Genomic DNA, 24,096 nt, shown 5'->3' with positions numbered 1-24,096 from the left:
TTTTTTTTTTTTTGGTAAAAAATGATCAAGCATTGGCCATTCCATGTGGTTCAACCTAATATCAAACTCAATATTTCCAGGACTAGTAGGTGACATTTCCTGAATTAATTTTGGTAGGTTTAGATTAGGTGATCAATTATTTTCTAAGACTATCCTGTATGCTCACAGTAGAGTTCCAATACAATTGTAAGTGACAAATACGAAACATACTCTTTTAGCAACATGTCTTTGCCTATTCTGCTTGGCCCTCTGCTAATTCAGGGGACACACAGGAATTACTATTCAGTCATTCGTCCCTCTAGGAGTCGCGCTGCTTATCCCTCTGCTTATCCCTCAGAATTCATGTGTTGGAAACTTAATTCCCAATGCAACAGAGTAGGAAGGTGCAGGCTTTTAGGAGGTCATGAGAGTACCACCCTCATGAATGAATTAATGTCATAATTAAAAGAACTGATGGAGGGGATTCTTTCTTTTGCCCTTTCACTTAGTCATGTGAGGACACAGCATACGAGGCACCATCTTGGAAGCAGAGAGCAACCCTCACCAGATGGCAGTGCCTTGAGCTTGACCTATCCAGCCTCCAGAACTGTGAGAATAAATGTCTGTTGTTTAAGTTGCCCAGCCTATGCTATTCTGTTATAGCAGCACAAAAGGCACCAAGACAGAGATTGGTACCAGAGTGGGGTGTAGCTAAAACAAATACCTAAAAATGTGGAAGCGGCTTTGCAACTGGGTAATGGGTTGAGGCTAGAAGAGTTTTGAAATGAAAGCAGGAAAAAGCTTGTATTGCCATGAGTGGAGCATTAAGGGTGATTCTGGTGAGAGCTCAGAAGAAGAGAGCTGTAGGGAAAGTCTCATTCTTCCAAGAAACTGCATAAGTAAAAATACGGACAGTAAAGACCATTCTGATAAGGTCATAGAAATGAGGAATATCATTGGAAACTGGGGGAAAGACCATCTTTTGTTACAAACTGACAAAGAACATGGCTGAATTATGTCCGTGTCCATGTTCTAGGACTTTGTAAGGGGCAGAACTTAGAAGCAATCAACTAGAATATTTGGCAGAAGAAAAGTCCAAGCAAGAAAGTGTTCAGAATGCTGTACGGTTTCTCCTAACTGCTTATGCTAAAATGGGAGAAGAGAAATGATTTAAAGACATAATTTATAATTCAAAGGGAAGCAGAACATAAAGATTTGGACAATTCTTGGTCCAGCCATGTAAAGAATAAAAAGTATATACTTTTTATTCTCACACCTATACTTCCAGCACTTTGGGAGGCTAAGGCAGGCAGATCACTTGAGATCAGGAGTTCGAGATGAGCCTGACCAACATGGCGAAACCCTGTCTCTACTAAAAATACAAAAATTAGCTGAGCGTGGTGGCAGGCACCTGTAATCCCAGCTACTTTGGAGGCTGAGGTGGGAGAATCACTTGAACGTGGGAGGCAGAGGTTGCAGTGAGCTGGATTGGGTGGCAGAGTGAGACTCTGTTTCAAAAAAAAAAAAGAATGTTTAGGGCCAGGCATGGCGGCTCATGCCTGTAATCCCAGCACTTTGGGAGGCCGAGGCGGGTGGATCACTTGAGGTCAGGAGTTCAAAATCAGCCTGACCAACATTGTGAAACACCATCTCTACTAAATGCCTGTAACCTCAGCTATTTGGGAGGCTGAGGCAAGAGAATCACTTGAACCCAGAAGGCAAAGGTTGCAGTGAGCCGAGACGTGTCACTGCACTCCAGCCTAGACAACAGACACAAAGTAGGTGTTAAAATAAAAAAGTAAACTCTTCACAGAAAAAAAAAAAAAAGTGTTTAGAAGATAGCACACAGGCTGTGGCCAGGCCACGATTTAATAAGATTAGTATGGATAGAAGAAAGCCACATGCTATTTATCAAGACAATGGGAGAGTGACCCCAACGGTATTCTGGACATCTTGGTACAAGGGGAAGGGGCAACCATGCCCATCAAAAGCCCAGAGTGCCAGGGTCTTGGGGACAGAAGAATTTTGAGAAGGGGCCCAGGGTGCCCATGGGACCTGAGTGCTCACTGCTGAGAGCCACCCTGGGTCTCTGCACCCTACACTCTGGCACAGTGCTCCTTGGTCACCCCAGCTCTGATTCAAGCAGGCCCAGGTGCAGCTAGGGCACTGCTCTGGAAGGTACAAGCAGTGAGCCTCGGCACATCCACGTGGTGCTTAATTCTGCAGGTGTGCAGAGTGCAAGAGCTGTGGAGTCTTGGCTTCCTTCACCTAGATTTCAAGGAATGCCTCAGTGGGCCCAGGCAGAGAACTACTGCAAGGGCAAATTCTCTGCAGAAAGCCCCCACTAGGGCAATGCCTAGTGAAGTCATAGGAGTGGGGCTACCCCAGAGACCCCAGAAGTATAGAAGCACCAGTATACAGTGCCAGCCTGGGAAAGCTGAGAGCATGCTATTTCAGTGCATGGAAGCTAAGCATGGGCTGCACCCAGCAAAGCCATGTGGGTGGGCCTGCCTGAGGCCATGGGGACCTAACCTATAACCCAATGTACTTGTAAGGTAGGACAGAGAGTCAAAGATTATGCTCATGCTTCAAGATTTAATGTTGGGCTGGGTACAGTAGCTTACACGTATAATTCCAACCAACTGGGAAGCCCAGGAGGGAGGATTCCTTGAGGCAGGAGTTTGAAACCAGCCTGGGCAACATAGTGAGACCCCATCTCTACGAAAATAAAAAAAATTAGCTTGGCAGAATGGCACAGACATGTAGTCCTAGCTATGTGAGAGGCTGAAGCAGGAGGATTGCTTGAGCCCAAAAGTTCAAGGTTGCAGCGAGCTATGATTATATACACACTGCACTCCAGCCTGGGTGACAGAGCAAGACCCTGTCTCAAAAAAAAGTTGAAATTAAAAAAAAAAAAGATTTAATGTTTGTCCTGTTACGTTTTGGACTTACATGGGACCTCTTACTCCTCCTTTTCTGTTGCTCCCTTTTGGAATGGGAATGTCTGTCCTGTGCCTGTTCCACCATTGTATTTTGGAAGCATATAACTTGTTTGATTTCACAGGCGCACAGCTAGAGAACAGTTTGCCTCGGGATGACTCTTACTTTGAGTCTCACCCATATCTGATTTAGATGGGACCGTGTACTTTAGCTTTGAGTTGTTACTGGACAAGTTAAGGCTTTAGGGGCAAAGGGATGGAATGAATGTATTTTACAAGTAAGACATAAATTTGGGGTCAGACATGGAATGTTACAATCTGAATATATACCCCAAAATTCATGTGTTGGGAACTTAATCCTCAATGCAATAGTGTTAGGGAGGTATGGCTTTAAGGAGGTGTTTAGGTCAGGGGTCTGTACTCTCATACATTGATTAATGCTATTATAAAAAGACTTGACAGAAAAAATGTGGTCCTTTTTTGTCCTTCCATCTCTGTCATGTAAGGACACAGCATCCACCCCTCTGGAGGATGCAGCATTGCAGGCATCATTTTGGAAACAGATAGCAAACTTCACTAAAGGCTGGCATCTTGGATCTTGGCCTTCCCAATCTCCAGAACTGTGAAAAATAAATTTCTGTTGTTGATAAGCTACCCAGTCTCAGATATTCTGTTACAGCAGGACAGGTGGACTAAGACACAAGTCTAGTGCATATCCATACCTACAGCAGTGCTTGTCCACCACATCTTCTGTACCTCTGTTTGTTTTCACCCTAATTAAGTTTGGCACTGTCTACCATCTAGATACCTCCTTCAGTCCACACTTTCATTCCTTACATACAATGCTGGAAGATTAATATTGAACATGTCCTTCAAAACTCAGCTCTGTTTTCTTGGAACAGAACGCTAATTAATTTTTTGTTAAATATAATTAAATTCATCTATCTGACTACCACACAGTCCAAAGAGATGGGGAAGTATTATGGACTGAATGTATCCCCCATAAAATTCATATGTTGAAGTCCTAACCCCAGTACCTCAGAATGTGATTGTCTTTGGAGGTAGCGTTTTTAAAGGGGTAAAGTGAAATGACATCATTTAGGTGGTCACAATTCCAATCTGACTGGTGTTCTTATAAGAAGAGGTGATTGACACCAGACACAGTGGCTCATGCCTGTAATCCCAGCATTTTGGAAAACCAAAGCATGCAGATAACTGGAAGCCAGGAGTTTGAGACCAGCCTGGGCAACATGGTGAAACTCAGTCTCTACAAAACAACAAAAACATTGCTGGGCATGGTGGCTCTTGCCTGTGGTCCTGACTACTTGGGAGGCTGAGGTGGGATCACTTGAGCCAGGGATGTGGAGGTTGCAGTAAGCAGAGATCGCACCACTGCACTGCAGCCTGGGTGACAGAGGGAGACCCTGTCTCAAGTTTTTTAAAAAAGAGAAGAGACGGAAACACAAACATGGACAAAGGGAAGACTATGTGGAGACACAAAGAGAAAATTATCATCTACAAGCCAAGAGGTGAGGCCTCAGAAAGAACCAACCTGGAGACACATTGATCTTAGACTTCTGGCCTCCAGAGCCATGAGACAGTAAATTTCTGTGGTTTAGGCCACCCAGTCTGTGGTACTTCATTATAGAGCCCCTAGCAGACTAATAAGACAAACTTCCCTGCTCTCTCTCAGTTCTTCCACTATAACTTATGTGTATTTCTTCATAATTCTATCTTAACATAGTTCTTGATTTTGCCCATTTATAAACTTTACATAAATTGAACAATGCAATGTGTATTCTCTTGTGACTTGCCTTTTCTGTTCAACATGCTATTCACATTTCTCCATAATGATGTGGAAGCTGTGGCTTGTGTTCACTGCTGTATGGCTTCCATTGTGTGAATATTCCACAGATTGCCTCTTTTACTTGTGATGGGCATTTGGGTTGTTCATATCTTCACATGTCTCTGAGTGTACATGTGCAAGAGTTTCTGTAGGCTTTGTAGCTAAGAGTAGAATTTGTGAACTTTAGGGTATGGACAATTTCAGTTTCCTATGTAATGACAAATTATTTCTCAAAATAATTGTACCAATTCATATTCCCAACAGCAGTAAATGAGAGTTCCCACTGCTCTGTGTCCTTGTCAACACTTAGTATTGACTGACTTTTTGATTTTTGCCAGATCCATTTCGTATGAGATAGTACCTCAATTGTGTTACCTTATTACATGTTTTGAGCAATTTGTGTTTCTTTTCTCTAGTGCTTGTTCGTGTATTTTCAATTTTTTTTACTGTAGTAAAATATATATAACAAAACATCATTTTATTCATGTTTAAGTATATACTCGAGTGTTATTAAGTACATTCATACATGTTGTACAGCCATTACCACCATCCATCTATTTAACTCATCATTTTGTAAAACTGAAACGTTATACCTATTAAACAAGAACTCCCCATTCTTCGAACACACCAGCCCCTGGCAACACCATTCTATTTTGTGTCTCTCATTTTAACTACTCTAAATACTTTATATAAGTGGAATAATACAGTATTTGTCTTTTGTTACTGGTTTATTTCACTTAGCAAAATGTCTTCAAAGTTCATGTTGTAGTATAATGCAAAGTTTCCTTCCACTTTAAAGGGGAATAGCATTCCATTGCATGTATATACCACATTTTGCTTATCTATTCATCTGTCAATAGACACGTGGGTTGCTTATATGTTTTAGCTATTGCAAATTATGCTGCTATGAACATGGGTATACAGATATCTCTTCAAGACTCTACTTCAGTTCCTTTGGGTATACAGCCAGTAAGTGGAATTGCTGGATCATATGGTAATCCTGTGTTTAAATTTTTGAGGAACCACCACAGTTTTCCACAGTGACTGTACCACTGTATGTTCCCACCAACAGTGCACTAGGGTTTAAGTGTCTCCACATCCTTGCCAACACTTGTTATTTTCTGCGTATGTTTGATAACAGCCTTCCTAATGGATGTGAAGTGGTATCTCATTGTAGTTTTGATTTGCATTCCCCTAATGACTAGTGATATTGAGCATCTTTTCATCTGCCTATTGCCCTTTCATGTATCTGCTTTGGATAAATGTCTATTCAAGTCCTTTGCTCATTTTTTCAGTTGGGTTGTATTTTGTTGTTGAGTTTTGTGAGTTCTCTATATATTCTGGATGTAAAATCCTTATTAAAGATGTGATTTGCAAATATTTTCTCCCAGTCTATGGGTTGCTTTTTTACTCTGTTGACTGTGTCTTTTGATGCACAACTTTTTAAAATTTTCATGAAGTCCAATTTTCTATTTCTTTTTTGTTACCATTTCCAAAAAATCACTGCGAAATCCAATATTGTGAAGTTTTTGCCCTGTTTTGTTTTGTTTTGTTTTGTTTCCCCCTAATAGTTTTATTGCTTTAGGTTTTACATTTAGGTCTCTCAACCATTTTAAATTCATTTTTTTTACATGACATTAGGTAAGGGTCCAACCTCATTATTTTGCATGTGGATGTCCAGTTTTCCCAGCACTACTTGTTGAAAAGGACTGTATTGTTTCGGTCTTGACACCCTTATCAAAAGTTATTTGAAACTGGATGTGGTGGTATGGGCCTGTAATCCCAGCTACTAGGGAAGCTGAGGCAGGAAGATTGCTGGAGCCCAGGAGTTCAAGACCAGCCTGGCAACATAAGGAGACTCTCTCTCAAAAAAAAAAAAAAAAAAAAAAAAAAAGTGGCTGGGCATGGTAGCTCATGGGTAGCTCATACCTGCAATCCCAGCACTTTGGAAGGCCGAGGCAGGCAGATCACTTGAGGACAGGAGTTCAACACTAGTCGGGCCAACATGGCAAAACTCCATCTCTACTAAAAGTACAAAAATTAGCTGGGCATGCACCTGTATTCCCAGCTATTCAGGAGGCTGAGGCACGAGAATTGCTTGAACCTGGGAGGCAGAGGTTGCAGTGAGCCAAAATCGCACCACTACACTCCAGCCTGGGCAACAGAGCAAGGCTCCATTTCAAAAAAAAAAAAAAAGTAATTTGACCATATATGCAAAAGCTTATTTCTGGGCTATTTTGTCTCTTTGGTTCATATGTCTGTATTTTTGCCAGTGCCATGCTGTTTGGATTAATATAGCTCTGTAGTAAGTTTTGAAATCAGTAAGTGTGAGTTATACAGCTTTGTTATTTTTCAGTATTGTTTTGGCTATTAAAGATCCCTTGAGAATCCATATGAATTTTAGAGTGAGTCTGTTTTATTTCTACAAAAAAAAAAAATCATTGGGTTTTTGATAGAGATTCCACTAAATCTGTAGATCACATTGGGTAGTTTTAACATTTTAACAATATTCTTCCAATCCATGAACACAGGATGTGTTTATATTCTTTAATCTATTTCAGCAAATTTTTTTAGTTTTTATTGTAGGAGTCTTTCACTTCTTTGGCTAATTCTAAGTATTTTACTCTTTTTGATGTTGTTTTAAAAGGAACTGTTTTTGTAATTTTCTTTTAGATTGTTCATTGTTAGTGTATACAAATGCAACTGATTTTGATGTGTTTATTTTGTATCCTGCTATTTTGCTGAACTTACTAATTTTAATAGGTATTTTGTGGACTCTCTAGGATTTTCTTTATAAGATTATGTCATTTGCAGATAATTTTACTTCTTCATTTCCAATTTGGATGCCATTTATTTATTTTGCATAATTGCTGTGGCTAAAATTTCTAGTACTATGTTGAATAGAAGTGGCAAAAGCAGACATTCTGGCCTTGTTCCTGATCTTAGAGGAAAAGCTTTCAGTCTTTCACCATGATATTTGAGTGTGATGTTTGTTGTAGGTTTTTGATATATGACTTTTATTTTGTTGAGATAGTTTCCTTCTATTCCTAGTTTGTTTCATGTTTTTATCATGAAAGAGTGTTAAATTTTGTCAAATGCTTTTTCTGCTTCAATTGAGGTGATTGTGTGGGTTTCTTTTTTCTGTAATGTGGTTTATTACATTGATGGGTTTTCATATGTAGTACTATCTGTGCATTCCTGAAATAAATTCTATTTGGTCATGGTATACAGTTCTTTTAAAATGCTGCTGAATTTGTAGTACTTTGTGGATAATTTTTGCATAAATGTTCATAAGGGACTACCTGATCAGAGAATGGGTAAAGGGAGTTCTGTAAACAAAAGCAAATAATAACAGAAGATGGCTTGGAACTGCTGAAAGGGAAAAAGAACATTGGAATGAGTAAATATAATGGACTAGCCACATGAGATTATTAAATTACATGTAACAGTTGAAGAAAAAATGTTTACCATTTGATCTGATGTTTAATGTATATAGAATAAATACCTAAGGCAATTATATTTAAGAGCTAGGAAGGGTATGAGGACATTGTGGAAGCAAAGTTTCTCTACTTCAATTAAAGTAACAAAACATCAATAGATGTTAGACTGTACTAAGTTACATTTGGATATATGTACTACCTAGCGTAATCACTAAGGAAACTATACAAAAGTGATTTTTAGAAAATGCTCAAGTAGGCCAGGCACAGTGGCTCATGCCTGTAATCCCAGCACTTCGGAAGCCAAGGCAGGTGAATTGCCTGAAATCGGGAGTTCAAGACCAGCCTGACCAACATGGTGAAACCCGTCTATACTAAAAATACAAAAATTAGCCGGGTGTGGTGGCGGGTGCCTGTAATCCAGCTACTTGGGAGGCTGAGACAGGAGAATCACTGGAACCCAGGAGGCAGAGGTTGTATGAGTCAAGACCAGGCCATTGCACTCCAGCCTGGACAACAAGAGTGAAACTCAAGTCAAAAAAAAAAAAAAAAAAAAATCAAATAAAATGTTCAGGTAACCCGCAGGAAAGTAGGAAAAAAAAAAACCCACAGAGGAAGGAGAAGCACAGAAAGCAAGCAGAGCACAGGTAATAAAATGGCTGATTTAAGCTCTGACATATCAGCAAATAATTTAAATTCAAGTGATCTCAATATACCAAACAACTGGCAGAGGTGATTTAAAAATCATGATTAATAATATGCTGTCTACAAGAAACTCATGTCACAAGTTGTTAAAAGTTAAAGAATAGAAAAGGATATATCATGCAAACATTACTTTTTAAAAAATATATTAGGTATAAAGTAGAGTTTAGAGCAAAGAAAATTACTAGACAATACACAATGATAAAAGGATCACTTCACAAAGAACATATAACAATCCTAAATATGTACACACCAAATAACAGTTTCAGAGTACATAAGGCAAACATTGACTCATTTCAAAGGAGAAATAGGCAGCTCTACAAGTATAGGTAGGAACTTCAACACCCCACTCTCAGCAATTGATAGAACTCCTGGACAAAAAAATATCAACAAAGATATACAAGAACTGATATACACACATACTGCAGTGGCTCCTAATGCAGCAGTCCTTTTTTGTCTTAGGACCTCTTTGCTCTTCTAAAAATTATTAAGTTCCTCAAAGAGATTGTGCTTATGTTCATTACATCTATCGATATTTACTAGAAATTTAAACAGGAATTTCTTAACCCATTTTAAAAGAATATAATTAACCCACTCAGAACTTGTTAATATAAATGAAAAATAACCATATATCCCAAAGTGAACCAAAAAAAATTAGTGAGAAGAGTGGCATTGTTTTAAATGTGTGCAAGTCTCTTTAAGATCTAACTTAATAGAAGACAGCTAGATTCTCATAGGTGCCTCTGATAACAATAATCTATGTTATAGTATTATGTATCATGTAACCTCTGGAAATTCCCACTATACATTCATGAGTGAAAAATGCACATAACATCTTAGTATTAGAAAGAAAACAAATTAACTTTTCAGACACTGTGAAAGAGTCTCAGGTCCCTCAAGTATTCCTGGCAGTGTATGAGCTCTATAAATTCTCAAAACCAATAAGCCAAAGCTCCTTTCCAGGAAAGCCTCCCAGTGAGGGGATGCTGCTGGAAATAGAACTCAATTTGAAGAAGAGGGAGAAATTTGGGAAAAAGGAATTCGAAAGACTAATTAAAAGTAGGAAGAGTAACAGCAAGTTTGAAGTCATTTCTTTCATTATTTCAAAAACCACAGAAAAAGAAGCCCTTAAGCTATGAAGTTAGGAAAGCAGTTTTGTCCCAATTCAAATAGTCTGATAAATAGTAGAGGACTATAGTTTAATACCATACAAAATTATTAAAAGAGTAAAAAAAAAGATGAATTGGTGTGCAGAATGACCTCCCTATAAATGATGAAAGTATGCCAGAAATATGTGCTCACAAAAGAGAGACCATTATCCAACACTCCAAAATGAGCTCTAAAAATTAACAAATTAGGGTTGGCTTCAGCTCAAGCAGTTACTTCTTCATGCCAGACTTTTCATTCATCTAAAAATTAAGAGACGGAACAGCAAAATTTAGGATTTGAAAACTCAGATGAGATGATTTGATGAAAGGAAGAGCTGAAGGAAAGATGATGAACTCAATAATTAGAAATGAAAAGAGAAACTTTCAGAAGGTAAAGATTAAACTAGATGGGCAAATAAGTCTTCAAGAGAAATAAGTCTACAAGAAAACCAAGAGATAAGAAAAAAACCGTTTTTTAATAAGGAAAGATTTAAAAGATTTGAGAAAAAGTGATAGATGTAGAAGACATGCACACAAGATTCAACATAAGTACAACAGGAGTATCTAAACAAAAAAAATGGAAAAAAATAAATGTTACAAAACTATAATGCAACAAAAAGTGTTGTTCAATAAAAGAAGACTTAAAACTATATACTGAAAAGTTACTCCATTTACATGGGAAAATCAACGTAGCTGGCCGACAATGAGAAATGTTCTAGTAAAATTGTTGGATTTTAAAAGGAAGAAGAAAAAAACCCTTTGGACAATCAGAGAGGAAAAGACCAAGTCATCTATAAGGGAAATGATACCAGATTGACATCAGACTTTTCAAAAGCAACACTTTGCCAGATGACAACGATTTCAGATACTCAAGTGTTAATATAGTTTGAATGTTCTCCCTGACCAAATCTCATGTTGAGATGTAATCCCTAGTGTTGGAGGTGGAGCTTGAAGGGGGTGATTGGATCATGGTGGGCAGAGTTCTCAGCAATGGTTTAGCACCATCCCTCCTTGGTACTATATAGTAAGTGAGTTCTCACGAGATCTGGTTGTTTAAAAGTATATAACAACTCCTCCCTCTCTCGCTATTCTTCCTGCTCTGGCCATGTGAAGATACCTGCCTTAGCTTTGCCTTCCACCATGAATAAAAGCTCCCTGAGGCCTCTCCAGAAGTAGATGCTGCCATGCTTTCTATACAGCCTGTGGAACCATAAGCCAATTAAACCTCTTTTCTCATAAATTAGTCAGTCTCATGTATTTCATTATAGCAATGCAAGAACAGGCTGATACAGAAAATTGGTATCAAAAAGTGGGGCATTGCTATAAAGGTACCTGAAAACATGGAAGCAGCTTTGGAATTCGGTAACGGGCAGAAGTTAGAAGAACTAGAGGGCTCAGAAGAAGACAGGAACATGAGGGAAATTTTGTAACATCCTAGAGACTTGTTACATTGTTGCAACCAAAATACTGATAGTGATATGGAAAATGAAGACCAGGCAGAGGAGGTCTCATACAGGAATAAGGAACTTACTGGGAACAGGAGTAAAGGCCACTTTTGCTATGCTTTAGTGAAGAACTTGGCTGTACTGTGCTCCTGCTCTAGGGATCTGTGGAACTTTAAACTTGAGAGTGATGATTTAGGTTATCTGGTAAAAGAAATTTGTTTTTTTGTTTTTTTGTCTGTCACCCAGGCCGGAGTGGATCTCAGCTTACTGCAGCCTCCGCCTCCCAGGCTGAAGTGATTCTTGTGCCTCAGTCTCCCAAATAGCTGGGATTATAGGCATGCACCACCGTGACTGGCTAATTTTTGTATTTTTAGTAGAGATGGGGTTTCACCATGTTGGCCAGGCTGGTTTCAAACTCCTGACCTCAACTTACCCACCTACCTTGGCCTCCCAAAGTGCTGGGATTACAGGCATTAGCTACAAACCCAGCCTTGGAAGAAATTTCTAAGCAGCAAAGCATTCAAGAGATTACCTGGATGCTTCTAAGAACCTATGTTCATATGTGTGAGCAAAGAAATGGCCTGAAACTGGAACTCATATTTAAAAGGAAAGCAAAGCAAACAATTTTGGAAAATCTGCAGCCTGGCCATCTGGTAGAAAAGAAAAGCTGATTTTCAGGGGAAGAATTCAAGCAGGCTGCAAAATTTTCAGAAGTAAAAAGGAGCCAAATGCTAATAATGGAACAATGGGGAAAAGCCCATGAAGGCACTTCAGAGACCTTTGTGGCAGCCCCACCCATCACAGGGTAGGAGGCCTAGGAGGGCTTAATGGTTTCGTGGGCCAGGCCCAGGGCCCTAATGTCCTGCACAGCCTCAGGACACTGCTTCCTGCATCCCAGCCACCACAACTCCAACCATGGCTCAAAGGAGCCCAGGTACAGCTCGGGCTTCTGCTTCAGAAGATGCAAACCATAAGCTTCGGTGGCTTCCACCTGGTGTTAAGCCTGTGAGCACAAGAGTTGAGGCTTGGGAGTCTCCACCTAGATTTCAGAGAATGTATGGAAAAGCCTGGATGGTTAGGCAGAAGCCTGCTGCAAGTGCATAGCACTCATGGAGAATATCCACTAGGGAAGTGCAGAGGGGAAATGTGGCATTGGGGCCCTCTACACAGAGTCCTTACTGGGGCACTGCCTAGTGGAGCTGTGAGAAGAGGGCCACCATCCTCCAAACCCAGAATGGTAGAGCCACTGACAGATTGCACCATACGCCTGGATAAGCTGCAAGCACTCAACAATAGCCTGTGAGGGTAGGCATGGAGGCCGAACCCTGCAAAGCCACAGGGGTGGAGCTTCCCAAGGAATTGGGAGCCCACCGTTATACCAGTGTGCCCTGGATTGGAAACATGGAGTCAAAGGAGATTATTTTGGAGCTTTAAGATTTAATGATTGCCCTGCTGGGTTTCAGACTTGCACATGGCCTGGAAACCCTTTCTTTTGGCCAGTTTCTCCCTTGGGAACAGGAGTATTTACCAAATGCATGTACCCCCATTGTATCTTGGAAGTAACTCACTTGGTCTTCTTGGTCTTTATTTTACAGGCTTATAGGTGGAAGGGACTAGCCTTGCCTCAAATGAGATTTCGGATTTTGACTTTTGAGTTAGTGCTGGAATAAGTTTAGACTCTGGGGGACTGCTGGGAAGGCATGATTGTATTTTCCAATGCGAGTAGGACATGGGATTTGGAGGGGACAGAGATGGACTGATATAGTTTGGACATTGTCCTCACCCAAATCTCATCTCGAATTGTAAGCCCCAATGTTGAAAGTGGGGCCCAGTGGGAGGTGATTGAATTGTGAGGGGCAGAATTCTTCTGAATAGTTTAGCACCATCCCAGCCTTGGTACTCTCTACTGAGTTGAGTTCTCACAAGATCTGGTTGTTTAAAAGTGTGTAGTACCTCCCCTTTCTTTCTCTTCCTCCAGCTCTGGCTTTGTTTTCTGCCATAAGTAAAGGTCTCACAAGCAAATGCTCACATGATTTCTGTACAGCCCGTGGAACTGTGAGCCACTTAAACCTCTTTTCTTATAAATTACCCAGTCTCAGGTATTTATTTATAGCAATGCGAGAACAGACTGATATAAGCATCTTGTTAAGATGTAAATATTATCCAAAGTAATCTACAGAATAAATTCTATTTCTATAAAAATTCCAACAGTCTTTCTTTACAGAAATGGAAAACGGATTTTCTATTCAGCCAATGCAACCTTTATATATGTAAAGACCACAAACTAACATGAACACAGATGACATAGTTTGGCTGTGTCCCCACCCAAATCTCATGTCAAATTGTAATCCCCATGTGTTGGAGGAGGGGCCTGATGGGAGGTGACTGAATCATGGGGGTGGACTTCCCACTTGTTATGTTCATTATAGTAAGTTCTCACAAGATCTGGTTGTTTGTAACTGTGTAGCACCTTCCCCCTGGCTTTTCCAACATGTGAAGATATGCTGTCTTCCCCTTTGCCTTCGCCCATGACTGTAAGTTTCCTGAGGCCTCCCAGGCATGCTTCGTGTAGAGCCGGCAGAACTGTCAAGTCAATTAAACCTCTTTTTTTAAAAAAATAAATTACTACTCTCAGGTAGTTCTTTATAGCAGTGTGAGAATGGACTCATACAATAGAATAACTCAGAGAATACTGTTCAAAATAGTTTTTCCTGAGGAGTCTTCTAAACTAGGGATCAGAAAACTATGGCTTGCAGGCCCTTCTAGCTCACTACATGTTTTCGTATGGTGCATGAGCCATACAAAAGGTGTAACATAAATATCCATGGGTCCATATAGATATAAATAAATGTTTCAACATGAAGTAAATGGGGGAGATTAAATAAATTGCCTGTACAGAAGAATTCAGGATTAATTTATGTAGTTAATTCCCTCTCTGCTCCCCCAAATGGGGGATGCACTTAGTAACTTGCTTCCAAAAAGTAAAGTATGGAAGTGGGGTTGTGGGGACAGAGAATAAGTTTACAGTGAAAAAAAAACCTGACAAACCCTACCTCAGCCATGTGATCAAAGTTAACCTCATCAGTAATGTCATGTCGATAGCATGTATCCATAATATATTATGATGAGAATGACACTTTACCTCTGCAGCCTTCTTTCCCAAGCCCATAATCCCAACTAACTGTGAGAAAGACATCAGGCAACCCCAAATTGAAAGACATTCTGCAAAAAGTCTGGAAAATACTTCTCAAAATTACCAAGGTGATCAGGACAAGGGAAGTCTGAGAAACTGTCATAGACCAGAGAAGGCTAAGGAAACAGAATGAGTAAATGTAATGTGGCATCTTGGATTGGATCCTGTAACAGAAAAAAAAAATTGAGGAAAAATCGATGAAATCTAAATAAAGCATCACGTGTAGTTAATAACAATGTGCCGATTTTGTTTTCTTGGCTGTGATAAACGTACCATGGTGATGTAGAGCATTAACAATGGGGAAAATGGGTCAGGAGTATACAGTGATTCTCTGTAGAATCTTTGCAACTTTTCTTAACCTGCAAATATTATTTTTAAAAGTTTGTTTTTAAGAAAGTTTCAAGGTATATATTTGACTGAATGTTTGGGTCCACACAAAATACATATGTGTTGAAGCCCGAAACTCCATGTGACTATATTTGGAGATGGGGGCCTGTGAAGAAGTTATTATGGTTAAATGAGCTTGTAAAGTGGGGGTGGGCTTGTAATCTGATAGGGCTGGTGCCTTTATAAGAAGAGAAAGATACCAGAGGTCTTTCTCCACCATGTGAGGACACAACAAGAAGGTGGACATTTATGAGGCAAGAAGACAGCCCTCCCCAGGAATCAACCCTGCCAGATCTTACTCTGGGACTTTTAACCTCTAGAACTGTGAGAATAAAATTTCTGTTGTTTAAGCCACTCAGTCTGTGGGATTTTGCTACGGCAGCCTCAGCTGACACATATGAGGTTTGAGACTGTACTGTGGTGGGGGTGTACACAGGATGCTACTAGAACACTACGAAAGAGATACAATAATACATTATAAACTGCTGATGGTACTATACATGACAGCCTCTGAAATATTTACCCAAAACTGGAACCTGAATCACATCTAACTACAAATTTTACAGACAGTAATCACATTGAGGACAACATGGAGATGCAACCAGAATAACCATTCTCTAAGAAGCTATACAGGACAAATGACCTGCATTCTTCAATAAATAAATTACAAGGGAGAAACTGGGGACGAATCAATATGTTGAAAACAACCTATCCACCAAATACAACGTGTAGACCTGGTTAGGATCCTGATATGAATAACTATTGTAAAATAGCAATTAATACAGCTAGATATTTTATTATATTAAAGAATGATTATCATTTGCTTTTGTTTGTTTGTTTTTGAGATGAAGTCTCACTCTGTGCTAGAGTGCAGTGGCACAATCTTGGCTCACTTCAACCTCTGCTTCCCAGGTTCAAGCAATTCTCCTGCCTCAGCCTGCCGAGTAGCCGGGATTACAGGCATATGTCACCATACCCAGCTAATTTTTATATTTTCAGTTGGGGCAGGGTTTCACCATGTTGGCCAGGCTGGTGTTAAACTCTTGATGTCACGTGATCCACCCGCGTCAGCCTCCCAAAGTGCTGGAATTACAGGCATGAGCCACCACACCCGGCCTATCATTTGTTTTTAAAAGTCATATATTTTAGAGATAAAAACTGAGTTATCTGCAAGTAAAATTATACAATGTGTACAATTTGTTTCAAAATTGGTAGGGGGAAAGTATCCTCATAAGATCAGGGCATAGGCAGAGAAGTGAACTGAATCATAGATGAAACAAAGCTGGCCATCAATATCATTGTTAAAACTGGGTGATGAATACATTGGGATTCATTATTCTATTTCCTCTATGTTTGAATACATTTGAAATTTTCCATAATAGAAAGCTAGAAAAAAGCAATACGTATAACATCATTTTGAAAAAACTTACACAAACTATATATGACCTCCCCTTCCAGCCAAGTTGGAGTAACAGGAACTGGATTTACCTCCCTCCTAAAAAAAGCAAACACACACAACGACAAAAACAATAGCATTTAAGACACTGGACCTCAGGCAATGAAAGACAGTGATCCCTGAGAGATGAGAAAAAACATTTTGAACTGCACAATTGCCACAGCTTACCACCCTGAGAGAGCTTCCAGACCGCAGCAAAGAGAGAACAGAGGCAGAACCTAGAAGATTCCTGGACTTGAGAAGATGGAGCTGAGGGCTTGGGAGACCAAGGCAGCTTGAGTTGATGAAGCAGAATCCAGAGTGGAGAAAGGCACAGAGGCAGAAACCCCCGAGGGTCTGCAGAGAGACACCCTGGAGTATTCAGATGAGTACCAGTCACTTCACTCATGAAGAAATTACCATGTTAACTGAGAAAAGAAAAATGTGGTAATCTTAAGACAGAAAAAGCATTTGATGAAATCAAACAAGATTTTTCATAAAAATTCTCAGCAAGTTGATAATACGAACTTTCTCAACCTGATAAAGGGCAGCTACAGAAAACCTATAGGCACCATCATACCTAGTAATGATGAAAGTCTGAACACGGATCCCACAGGATCAGGAGCAATTCCAAAATACATGTTCTTGCCACTCCTGTTCAGCCTTGCACTGGAGGTTCTCACTAGTGCCATTGTTACAGTGGGTAGTTAGGTGTGAGCAGGGAAGGTAAGGCACCCCCGTCAGGAATGTCAGGCAAACATCAGGTGATGGCCAGGCAGTTATTAAACTGTCTCTCTGAAATAATTATTGGTTGCAGCCAGCACCAGGGAAAGGCAGTTTCCCAATAGATAGAAACACCTAAAACTGGTGATCAGCAGCTTCCCAATAAGATCTCAAGAGTTGGATGGGTGGGCTCAAACATGTGCACTAAGAGGCAAAATGGTGGAGTTTAACTGGTATATGACCTTCCTCTAGGAATGCTAGACTGGTAGAGGAAAAACACCCAGAGTGAGCGTGCATACGACTCCAGTAAACACACTGCGCATGCGGCCTCTCCCAAGCGCTAGCAGGCCACTGCACATTCAGACAGCTGACCCCAAGGGAAGAATCAGGGAAGAAGTCATGCACAACCCCAGAAGTATGTCAATGTTTAAAACCCTAAGTCAAAGGTGAAACCACACTTGAATCTCTCAAGTCGCCAGCCTGGTCCTCTTCCAAATGTACTTTACTTCTTTTCATTCCTGCTCTAAAACTTTTTAGTAAACTTTCTCTCCTTCTCCAAAACTTACCTCCGTCTGTCATTCTGCTTTATGCCTGTCACTCACATTCTTTCTTCTGAGGAAGCAAGAACTGAGGTTGCTGCAGACCTGTACAGATTTGCCACTGCTAACACAATCAGGCAATAAAAGAAATAAAAGACATGGAGAATAGAAAGTAAAACCATTTTTATTCTCAGACGTGATTGTCTATGTATAAAATCTGATGGGATCTAGAAAAGCAAAGCTACCAGATCGAATGAGTGAGCTTAGCAAAGCAGAGGGATACAAGGTCAACATACAAAAATCAGTTGTGTTTCTATAAATTGGCAACAAACAATCCAAAACTGAAATTGGAAAAACAATGTCCTTTACCATAGCATCTTTTTGATATACCAGGGATAAATCTGCCAGAAAATGTGAAAGACCTGTTGTATTCATTTCCTAGGGCGGTCATAACAAATTACCACCAAGTTGGTGGCTTAACACAACAGTTTATTCTCTCACAGTGCTGGAGTCCAGAAGTCTGTCTGACAAGGCATTGGTAGGGCTGAAGTACTTGCAAAATTTCTAAGTAACAGTCTGTTCTTTGCCTCTTTCTGCTGCTGTTGGCTTCAGATGTTCCTTGGTAGTTCCTGGCTTGTAGCCCCATCATTCCAGTCTCTGCCTCCATCTTTACATCACCTTTTTCTCCCTCTCTCTTTGTATCTCTCTTACAAAAACTTGTTTTTGGATTTAGAGCCCATCTGGATAAAATTCTGGGTGATCTCTTTATCTTGAGATGTTTAATTATATCTGCAGTTGTTTTTTTTTTTCCAAATAAGGTCACATTCTCAGACCCTGGATATTAGGACATGGGCACATCTTTGGGGCAGGGGCTATGATTCAACTCTCTACACCCATCCACTGAAAACTACAAAATCCTGCTGAGAAATTAAACTGACCTAAATAAATGGAGATATACACTTTGTCCAGAGTCAGAGGATTCAAGATTGTTAGAATGTCAACTTCCCCCCATAATTGATCTACATATTCATTGCAATGCTAATCAAAATCCAAGCTGGCTTTTCTTGTGGAAATTGACAAGCTGATTCTAAAGTTCACGTGGAAAGGCAAAGGATCTAGAACGACCAACACAACTTTGAAAAAGAACAACATTGGAGGGCTAACACTACCTGAGTTCAAGAACCATTATATAACTACAGTAATCAATACTGTGTTATTTTGGTATATAGATAAATAAATAGATTAATGGGACAGAATAAAGATTCTAGAAAAAGACCCATGCATATATGAACACATGATTTTTGACAAAGGTACAAAGACAATGGAGTAGAGAAAGGATAGTCTTTTTTTTTTTTTTTTTGGTAGAGATGAGGGTCTTACTGTGTTGACTGGGCTGGGCTTAAACTCCTATCCTCAAGTAATCCTCCTACCTTGGTCTCCCAAAGTGCTGGAATTACAGGCATGAGCCACCTCACCTGGCTGAGAAGATAGTCTTTCAACAAATGATGCTGGGACAATTGGACATATATATGTATATATATGAACTTGGATGTATATCTTTCATCATATAAAAAAATTAAAAAGGATTATAAACCTAAATGTAAAATCTGAAACTATAAAATTTTTAGAAGAAAACATTACAGAAACATGTGTGACCTTGGGTTAGCTCAAGAATTGTGAGATACAACACCAAAAATACAATCCATAAGAACAGGTTGGTAAACTGAACTACATCAAAATTTAAAATTTGTTCCTCAAAACACACTGAGAGCGAATGAAAATATATATATATATATATCTCTGAACTGCTCTATGAGACGAACGAGAAGACAATCCACAGACTAGGAAAGAATCTTTGCAAAGCATATATCTGGTAAAGGACTTGCATCTAGACTATATGAAACCTCTCATAATTCAAAAGTAAGAAAAAAAGAGCAGCCCATATTTTTAAAAGTGCAAAATATTTGAATAGACCAACAAAGATATATGGTTGATAAATAAACACATGAAAATGTGCACTATTAGTCATTAGAGAAATGCAAATTAAAACATCATTAGCTTTTAGAGAAATACACACTTTAGAATGGTTAAAAAGACCAACCATACCAAGTGTTGATGAGGATATAAGGAAACGGAAACTCTCATCCACTACCAGTGGGAATATAAAATGACCCAATCCTTTTGGAAAATGGTTTGGGAATACCTTATATGGTCCAACCATTCTGTCAGAGGCATTTGAACTAGAGCCAACTCCATTTTTAATAGGAGCTGGGTAAAATGAGGCTGAGAACTATTGGGCTGTATTCTCAGATTAGGCATTCTAAGTCACCCTGTATACAGCTTGGTTGGCTAGAAAGTTCCTCCTCACATTGAGACAAACTCAGTTTTTCCTTACCATTGACATATGTAGTCCTAGAGAGACTTTTGTTTCTACCCAAAATAGGCTTGTATGACCTCTTCCATGTAGCAACCTTCTTGAAGGCAATTATCATGGGGTTTTCGATATATCCTCTAGGCTGAACAACAGAAGTTTCTTCAGTGGCCCTTCATGTGACATGACTTTAAGAAGTTCATTGACATCTTGTTTATTCTTAAATTCTCTGGTAGCTAAGCCAAGCTTATTTCCACATGCATAAAAGATGAATGGGTGGTAAGACCTACGGTCCTGAACTGGTAAATGAATTAACATATGTGTAAGTATTTTTACAACTGAAAACACTTTGTAAACATAAGATACAATTAAAACCTATCTACTTTATAGAAGGCAACTTGACACAGCATATTAGAAACTTGCAACTCAAAATATGGTCTAAGGGTACACCTGGCATCACCTGGAAGCTTGCAACAAACAATTTCAGGCCCACCTTATATCCATTAAATCCCACCTGCATTTTAGCATTTTAACAACATCTCCAAGTGTATCATATGCACATTAAAGTCTGAGGAGCTCTGTAAACTTAAAAATGGGAAAACGCTTTCACTAAGCAATTCTTGTTTTAGGTATTTATCCTGAGAAAATGATTAGGCTAAGTACACAGCATTTTTATAACAACAAAAGTTTACAATGAACTGAAAGGTCCACTAACAGAAAATTGACCAAAGTGCTTTATGGTTTATCTATGGATACACCATTTGCCAGCCAGAGGTAGCTCTACAAAGCAAGCTGGTTCTTAGCTGGTGCTGGTGCCCAGAAGATGCCTGCTCCTCAGCTAATGCATCTACTGTGAACATAGATGTATGTTTAGTTGACACAAAAGGGCAGTAATATCCCCACATCAGTTATCCCTGGAGGAGAACTAGGACATCTGCCTCTGTCATCTTTCAAGGGTTCAGCCAGTTTAAAAGTTTGCTTCTGGCCCTGCCTACCGCACCTCTCCTTTCTTCTGTATCTCCAGGCGAAGCCGCACGCCCGGCTTGGAGCACTATCTGTGCTCCTCCTCCTCCTACCGCAAAGTGTTCGGGGATGGCTCCCGCCTGTCCGCGCGCCTCTCCAGGGCCGGTGGTTTCCGCTCGCAGTCGCTGTGCCGCTGCAATGTGGCCTCCTAGACCGCCTGCTCCCCGGCCTCGTTGCTCGGCCTCAGCCTGGCCTATCGCCGGCCGCCGGCGTCCGACGTGCTGGACCTGAGCCAGGAGGCTGCAGGGACTCAATGACCGCTTCGCGGCGTTCATCGAGAAGGTGCAGCAGCTGGAGACGCAGAACCTCGCGCTGGAGGCCGAGCTGGCCGCGCGGAGGCAGCGCCACGCCTGGCCGTCGCGCGTCGGCGAGCTCTTCCAGCGCGAGCTGCGCAACCTGCGCGCGCAGCTGGAGGAGGCGAGCTCGGCGCGCGCTCAGGCCCGGCTGGAGCGCCACGGGCAGGCGGAGGAGGTGCCGCAGCTGAGGGCGCGCTGCGAGGAGGGGGAGAGCCGCGGACGCAAAGGTGCCGAGCGCGCCCCGAAGGCGCAGCAGCGCGACGTGCACGGCGCCACGCTGGCCCGCCTGGACCTGCAGAAGAAGGTGGAGTCGCTGCTGGACGAGCTGGCCTTCGTGCGCCAGATGCACGACGAGGAGATAGCCGAGCTGCTGGCCACGCTGCAGGTGTCGTCACAGGCTGCGGCCGAGGTGGACGTGGCTGTGGCTAAACCACACCTGAGCTCGGCGCTGAGGGAGATCCGCGCCCAGTATGAATCCCTGGCTGCTAAGAACCTGCAGTCCCGGAGGAATGGTACAAGTCCAGTGTACCACTCTGTCTATGGAGTAGCCATTCTTTCATTCATTTACTTTCTTAATAAACTTGCTTTCACTTTACTCTATGGACTCACCTTGAATTCTTTCTTGCTCAAATATCTCAGAATCCTCTCTTGGGGTCTGGATCAGGACCCCCTTCTGGTAACAATTCCACTCCTAGGCATTTAACCAAAAGAAAAAAAAATGCATATGTCCCTACAAAGACTTGTACATGAGTGTTTACAGCAGCTTTATGTGGAATAGCCAAAAACTGGAAATAACACAAACATCCATGAACATGTGAACAGATAAACTAATTGTGGTTGTAAAAATAGGTGAAATACTATTCAGCAATTTTAAAAGAACAAATTATTGATACATACAACAGGAATGAATTTTCGACCTAATTATGGCTGAGCGAAAGACTCTTGAGAAAAAAGAAGTATATACTGTGTGATTTCATTTGTATAAAACTCTAGAAAATGCAGAGTAATCTGTCGTGACAGATAGCTGATCTGTGGTTGCCTGAAAATGGGAAAAGGAGAGGAAGGAGGCATGACTATAACCAAAAAGCAAGTTAGTTGCTTGCCACATACAGTGTCCAGCTAACAAGAATGAGATCTAGTACAAAAAAAGTGAATTTATTCTGAAGTTACCTTATGGGAAGAGGCACAAGGTGCCGTGACTTTAAATGTGCTGTTTCACTTTTGGAGCAGAAAACTTTTATAAGGTAGTGGTTAAAGTGTGCATGGGCAGGGGGTCCCACTGCTAGCTTGGTGCCTTATCTATCCAACAGTTGAGTTGGCGCTTTCCTGGCCAGAAATAAGTTGTAAAGGTGGCCACACCATCATGCTTTTGACATGATCTCCGCATGGGTCCAGGTTCTGAGGCAACCCACTGTAGGTGAGAGTTCCATGGGGCATACTTTGGTCTGCAAATCAACTGTCAACTCTGGAGGAGAGATCTGTCTTGGAGCACGTAGTTAGATGAACGTGCCCTGTAGAGAGTGTCTGGTGAGGTGATGTGAAGGTTATATTTGCATTTCTGAAGGGGAAAGTAGGAAGCAGGAAGCAGAGGAGGAAAGAAAAAGAAGTAAGAGAAAATATGTATTTTTTAATTTAATTATCTTGGCTAGGCAAGGTGGCTTATGCCTGTAATCCCAGCACTTTGTGAGGCTGAGGCAGGTGGATCTCTTGAGACCAGGAGTTCGAGACCAGCCTGGCCAACATGGCGAAACCCCGTCTCAACTAAAAATAAAATAACCAGGCGAAGTGGCACGCACCTGTAGTCCCAGCTACCCAGGGGGCTGAGGCAGGAGAATCGCTTGAACCCAGGAGGTGGAGGTCAGTGAGCTGAGATTGTGCCACTGCACTCCAGCTGGGCAACAGAGTGAGACTCTGTCCCCCCAAAAATAATAATAACCACCTGACCATCACCTGATGGTTGCCTGACATTCCCCTTACCCCTGGGGGCCCTCTCCTGCCTTGCTCTTGTCTGCCTGACTACCTATGGTAAATAATGATGGTGGTTTTCTCTGGGGAGGGCGGTGGAAAGGGTTGTTATATACAAGGGGAACTTGAGCTTTAACTATAATTTGAATTTTTAGGGCACAAATGTACCGATATATTAACTATGTTATTTTTTACAGTTAGGAAAAAATTCTCTAGCTCACAACTGAGCTCTGATGTTTGTTGATTCTGAATCTTCAGCAAACCTCTAAGTTGTAATATTTTTACAGTAGGAGCTTTGTTTTTACAATCTAACATATCTTTAAATGAACTAAAATTAATTTTATTTAAAACATTTTTCCTAAGAATTTCTAAAGGATTGTGTTTGGAAAAATCTGCTTTTTAACAGATGTCTTACATTTCCTCCTCAGTTCAGTCTCTAAATATTACTTGGTAAAAGTAACACTGTTTTTCTAGACTCTGACTAATGCTTTTTTGGGTTTTTTTTTTTTTTTGCCACTGCCCATTAGAACATAACCTCTATTACCAGATGTTGTCTTCCTGCTTTCTATATTTAAAAGTCACAGATGAGATTTAGCTATTATAGCTACATTATTATTTTTGGTCAACAGTTTAAAGTTTTGACAATCAGCGTCGGCAAGCTGATTTGA

At 40.7% G+C, this 24,096-nt stretch overlaps 1 pseudogene; it reads left to right on the top strand.

The window, feature by feature from the left end:
* Window positions 1–24,096, top strand: part of LOC108304159 — a 27,894-nt pseudogene extending 3,798 nt beyond the window's left edge.

The sequence above is a fragment of the Cebus imitator genome, unplaced genomic scaffold, assembly GCF_001604975.1.
Source record: "Cebus imitator isolate Cc_AM_T3 unplaced genomic scaffold, Cebus_imitator-1.0 Scaffold53, whole genome shotgun sequence".
Classification (NCBI taxonomy): domain Eukaryota; kingdom Metazoa; phylum Chordata; class Mammalia; order Primates; family Cebidae; genus Cebus; species Cebus imitator.
This window is presented reverse-complemented; position numbering and strand designations above follow the sequence as displayed.